Source organism: Oryx dammah, unplaced genomic scaffold (assembly GCF_014754425.2).
Source record: "Oryx dammah isolate SB20612 unplaced genomic scaffold, SCBI_Odam_1.1 HiC_scaffold_23, whole genome shotgun sequence".
In the NCBI taxonomy this organism is placed as follows: Eukaryota; Metazoa; Chordata; class Mammalia; order Artiodactyla; family Bovidae; genus Oryx; species Oryx dammah.
Window position 1 is genome coordinate 78,602,572 of NW_024070207.1, and position 6,049 is coordinate 78,608,620.

At 38.0% G+C, this 6,049-nt stretch overlaps 1 pseudogene; it reads right to left on the reverse strand.

Annotated features, from left to right (window-relative positions):
• Positions 1-1,067: 1,067 nt before the first annotated feature.
• On the reverse strand, positions 1,068-1,974 carry LOC120882076 (annotated as a pseudogene).
• Positions 1,975-6,049: the final 4,075 nt, after the last annotated feature.

The following is a 6,049-nucleotide window of genomic DNA, read 5'->3' on the forward strand; positions in this document are numbered from 1 at the left end:
ATGTTGGAGTTCTATTAGTTCCTGAGGCTCTACTCATTGTTTTTAATCTATTTTTTCCCTATTTTCAGACTGGGTATTTTCTATTGTTCTATTTTTGGGTTCACTGATTCTTTCTTCTGTCTTCTCTATTCTGTTTTTTACCCCATCCATTGTTTTTTCTTTTTTAAGCTGGAGAATTTACTTTTATTCTTGCAGTTTTATACTAGGAAGTCAACATTTAATTTAATAATCCATTTTCACAGTTGATTTATGAAAAACTTTAATCCTTAAAATTGTATATCAATATCCTATGACTCCAAATTTTATTTATCACTCTCCTTCAAGTCTGAAGAAAACAATCATGTAATTTAATAACTTCTACAGGCAGCAAGGTCCCACTGATGTAACATTTAGTCTGAAGTCCTACACTCAGATGAGAATTAAAAACAGCCAGTATCTAACTGGCCTGAAACCTGATTGTGTTCCTGGCTCAGGATTCCGGTAGTAAATCTGTTCCCAACCCAGGAATCGAACTGGTGTCTCCTGCATTGCAGGCAGATTCTTTACCAACTGAACTATCAGGTAAGCCCTGTAAGTCCACATTAAGACACAAAAATAAACTAGGGTTTGTATATCACATAAAAAACTCCACAGTAAAAATAACATTAAAATGTTATCAAATTTCAACCATATTACAGTTTTTCTCCAATTAGCTTTCAAAATTCCTGATTAACTGAATTAAATGCAATTTTTAAAAATGTTTGCCCAGCATTTCAAAATTTAAACAAATTATGCTTCATATTTTCTGGCTTAACAAAAAGCTACGATCTCTATTATCCAAATTAAGAAAAATTTTACTAATCAGAAGCTATTAATTTTCAAAAGTCTATGTATGTCTCTCTGTAGGTCCCCTTAGAACCTTTCCAAACTTTCATAAACAATAGATTTTAATCAATTATGTACTAGAATCAAATTAGGTAAGAAAAACATTTTGCCAAAATAAAATAACTTCCCAACATGCTTGACAGAAACAAGCTATTCATTTGTGTTCCATTGAAACCACTGAAATCTGTCCAGTGGTTTATTTCCAACTGGTCCACTATGAAATTCTTCAGAATGTTTTAAGATTGGCTGTAGCTAGAGTTCTGACTTCCATTTGGACCCTGTTCTCCTTCACTGTTTGGGGGAGTTTTTGGTTTCAGTATCTTACTAAGAATAGTTGCCATCTCTTTTCTCTCATCAAAATTTTTACACTGCTCAGTTTTAAAATAACCCTGATTATTTCCAAAATCTTCTCCATATCCACAGAAAGCTTAGCAAGCCACTGTCTGGCATCTTTCTGCTGTAGAACACAGGCTACATGCTGGCAAGCTAAAGCTATCATGAAAGGAGGATACAGAAGGCAAAGATCCCGTCTGTAGGTATTGTTCACTATCCTCCATGCAAGGCGAAGCAAAATGTCTTCTTGGCCCATGTCCTGCACATACGGGAGCAAAGGTCTATAAAGATGATACACTATCAAACAACAATCCATTAATTCTAAAAGACAGAATTCACATTCTAATATATGGTTCATCTTATAAGGAAATTCCTTTGGAAAAGCATATGAAAATCTAGTTTTCAAAACAGAAGTAGCAGCAGAAATCAATCTTGTGTTTGAGACTACTCCAAATTCCTCTACTTTGGATGCCAAAAGCACATAGGTAGGAGCCATTAATACAGGATCCATACTTTTCAGAGAATACCTTACATAGAATCTCTTGAAATAGACCGTAGCAGTGGCAATAACTTGTCTTAATTTAAGATGTTCACCTAATGCTTGGATAACATTTGTAAAAAATATCTGTAATTTTTAACTCTTCTACTGAGAGAAACTTTAACTCCTTTTGATGTTCCTTCAGCAGATCTTGTTTATCCAAAATCCATTGCAAATAGTGTGAGCTCTGCCTAAATTTCCCCGCCATGGTACACAGCTTGGCCTGATAAAAAAGCACCAGCCGGCTGAGCAGCCCACAGAGCGACCCTTAGACCCAGCCAGCCCGGTTACCGTGCTCCTTGATCTGATGGGCTCAGCTCTGCTCCGCAGCAGCAACGGTGAAAGCCCCTTGAGTTGTTTTATTTTTCTTTTTTAAGTCAGTTATTGTATTTTTCTTTTTTGGTCATAGTTTTATTGAGATACAATTTACACATTTAATGTGGATAAATACCCAGAAGAGGTTCAATTTCTCCACAATTTGTATTTTTCAGTTATAAAATTTGTTTGGTTTTTATCTGTATCTTTTGTTTCTTTACCTATGCTTAGATTCTCTATTTTTTTTTCACTTGTTTCAAAGTGTGTTCATAATTGAAGCATTTTTATGGTGGATGCTTTAAAATTTTTGTCAGACAGTTTTAACATCTATATCATCTTGATGTTGGCATCTGTTGATTATTTTTCTTCATTCAACTTAAGATTTTCCTCTTTCCTAGTATTCCTAGTGATTTTCCATTGCATCCTTCACTTTCTGGTATTATGGTATGAGACACTATGGAGATAGCAAAAAGGGAGTATTACTTCATTACAACCAGGTTGTGGTCAAAGTCCCAGTTACCCCATAGCCTCTGTTGATACTCTGGATGGGGGTACCTCATTACTGCTGGGTAGAGATGGGAGTTAATACTAACCACTAAGCCTCTGCAGACACTGTCCTGGCTAGGAAGGGGTCAGGGTCTCATTGCTGCTTCCCATGTGGCCTCCACTGACACCCGTGGGTAGGATCTTTGTTACTGCTGGGTGTGAAGTCCAGGTTCCTTGGCAGAGTGTCTAGGTGTCTGCTAGCATTATAAGGAGATGCAGTCTCATTACTTCAGGGCAGGCATGAAAATCCTGGTTTCCCATACAACTTGCCCTGAAACTACAGTTTTGCCTTTGTTTTGAAGCACAAAACTTGATACAGTTATTGATTGACAGTGTTTTTCTTTCAGCACTTTTAATATTACTCCATTGCCTTCTGCCCTGCATTGTTTCTGATGACATTAGCTTTAATTTCATTGTGGTTCATTTTTTTCTGTGCTGTTGTTTTTTTCTTTACAGTTTCCTGGTTTTCCTCCTTCAGCAATTTAACTATGGTGTATATAAAAAGTGTGGGTCTGCTTGGGTGTTCCCTTCTTAGAGTTTGTTGAGCTTGTTGGATGAGTAAGTTAATGTTTTTCATCCAATTTAGAAAGTTAGTGGACATAATTTTCCAAATATTTTTTCTTCCTTATTCATTCTCTTCTCTTTCTGAGACTCCTGTTGTATGTATATTGGTACATTTGATGTTGTCCTATAGGTCTCTGGTTCTGTCTTCATTTTTCTTCATTCTTCTTTGGTCTATCTTCAAATTCACTGACTCGTTTTTCTACCAAGTCAAGTTTGCTGTTGAGATCCTACAGTGAAATTTTCATTTCAGTTGTACTTTTTAGCTCCAAAATTTTCATTTGGTGCTTTAAAAAATAACTATCTTTCCTCATGGATATTCTTTATTTGATAAATTGTTGCCATCAAACTTACCTTTAATTCTCTAAACATAGTTTCTTTCATTTATAATAGCTGTTTTGAAGTCTTTGTCTACTAAGTGCAAATATCAGTTCAGTTCAGTTCGGTTGCTCAGTCATGTCCGACTCTTTGTGACCCCATGAATCGCAGCACGACAGGCCTCCCTGTCCATCACCAACTCCCGGAGTTCACTCAAACTCACCTCCATCAAGTCAGTGATGCCATCCAGCCATCTCATCTTCTGTCGTCCACTTCTCCTCTTGCCCCCAGTCCCTCCCAGCATCAGAGTCTTTTCCAATGAGTCAACTCTTCACATGAGGTGGCCAAAGTATTGGAGTTTCAGCCTCAGCATCAGTCCTTCCAATGAACACCCAGGACTGGTCTCCTTTAGGATGGATTGGTTGGATCTCTGCAATCCAAGGGACTCTCAAGAGTCTTCTCCAACACCACAGTTCAAAAGCATCAGTTCTTCGGCACTCAGCTTTCTTCACAGTCCAACTCTCTCATCCATACATGACCACTGGAAAAACCATAGCCTTGACTAGACAGACCTTTGTTGGCAAAGTAATGCCTCTGCTTTTTAATATGCTATCTAGGTTGGTCATAACTTTCCTTCCAAGGAGTAAGCATCTTTTAATTTCATGGCTGCAATCACAATCTGCAGTGATTTTGGAGCCCAGAAAAATAAAGTCTGACACTGTTTCCACTGTTTCCCCATCTATTTCCCATGAAGTGATGGGACCAGATGCCATGATCTTCGTTTTCTGAATGTTTAGCTTTAAGCCAACTTTTTCACTCTCCTCTCTCACTTTCATCAAGAGGCTTTTTAGCTCCTCTTCACTTTCTGCCATAAGGTGGTGTCATCTGCAAATCTGAGGTTATTGATATTTTTCCTGGCAATCTTGATTCCAGCTTGTGCTTCTTCCAGCCCAGCGTTTCTCATGATGTACTCTGCATGTAAGTTAAATAGGCAGGGTGACAATATGCAGCCTTGACATACTCCTTTTCTTATTTGGAACCAGTCTGTTGTTCCATGTCCAGGTCTAACTGTTGCTTCCTGACCTGCATATAGGTTTCTCAAGAGGCAGGTCACGTGGTCTGGTATTCCCATCTCTTTCAGAATTTTCCACAGTTTATTGTGATCCACACAGTCAAAGGCTTTGGCATAGTCAATAAAGCAGAAATAGATGTTTTTCTGGAACTCTCTTGCTTTTTCCATGATCCAGCGGATGTTGGCAATTTGATCTCTGGTTCCTCTGCCTTTTCTAAAACCAGCTTGAACATCTGAAAGTTCACGGTTTACATATTGCTGAAGCCTGGCTTGGAGAATTTTGAGCATTACTTTACTAGCGTGTGAGACGAGTGCAATTGTGTGGTAGTTTGAGCATTCTTTGGCATTGCCTTTCTTTGAGATTGGAATGAAAACTGACCTTTTCCAGTCCTGTGGCCACTGCTGAGTTTTCCAAATTTGCTGGCATATTGAGTGCAGCACTTTCACAGCATCATCTTTTAAAGTTTGAAATAGCTCAACTGGAATTCCATCACCTCCACTAGCTTTGTTCATAGTGATGCTTTGGATCTCTTTATAAACAGCTTCTATTGAATAATTTTTTCCTGTATATACGTCATACTTCTCTGTTTTCTCGCATGTCTCATAATTTTTATTGTTTTTTTGGAGGAGATGTGAAAACAGGATATTTTAGATAATATATTGTAACAACTCTGTATTCTGATCCTCCTATCCTCTACAGAATGATTTTGTTTGTTTTGTGACTTGCTCAGAGTAATTCTGAATAGTGTTTTCCTCAGTGTCTAGATGCTTTTATTTCTGCTCAGTGTTTATAAATATTGTTTTCATGTACTTAAGTCTAACCTTGTTAGGGTAGTCCCTGGGTCAGCACAGATTATTCATCAGTAAATGATTGGTCAAAGATTATACTTAGACACTTGAGGCACTAAGGCAGCAGCTACCTTTTGCTGATGGATCTGTTATGCAACTTGGGAGAACACATTAAAAGTGCATCTATTTTCTAAGTATCCCCTAGCTTTTACTCTCTACAGTTACAGTGTTTTATGTTCAACTTGCTAGAGCTAGCTCCAGTTTCTCTTGAAGATGCACGCCTATTTGCTCATGTGTACAGTACTGCTAGATCACTTGATAATTAAAGTTTTATTAGGGGGTGATGTGTCTGTGTCATTCCCTGGATCTCTCTGTTAAATTTATGACAGACATGCTGGTTTATTGCTTGCCCCTATCAGTATTGAGCTAGCTATGATGTTGACCCTTCCTAATTGTAAATCACTGAGATCACTGATGTGTTTTGATATTGCCTCTGGGCCTGGAATTTTCCTCACTCTCCTCCTGCAGCTTAGCTGCTTGTCCTTGGGGACTCTTTGTTCCTAGTGACACTTCTGTGTCTCGGACCTAGAAAGGGCAGGAACAGTTCCAGGTTAAAACACTACAGACTCTCATCATTCTTACTGAGATTCAAGTAGATTTTCTTGAATAAGCACTTTTCAATTTGTTGTATAATTTTGGTCAATGTCTAGAGT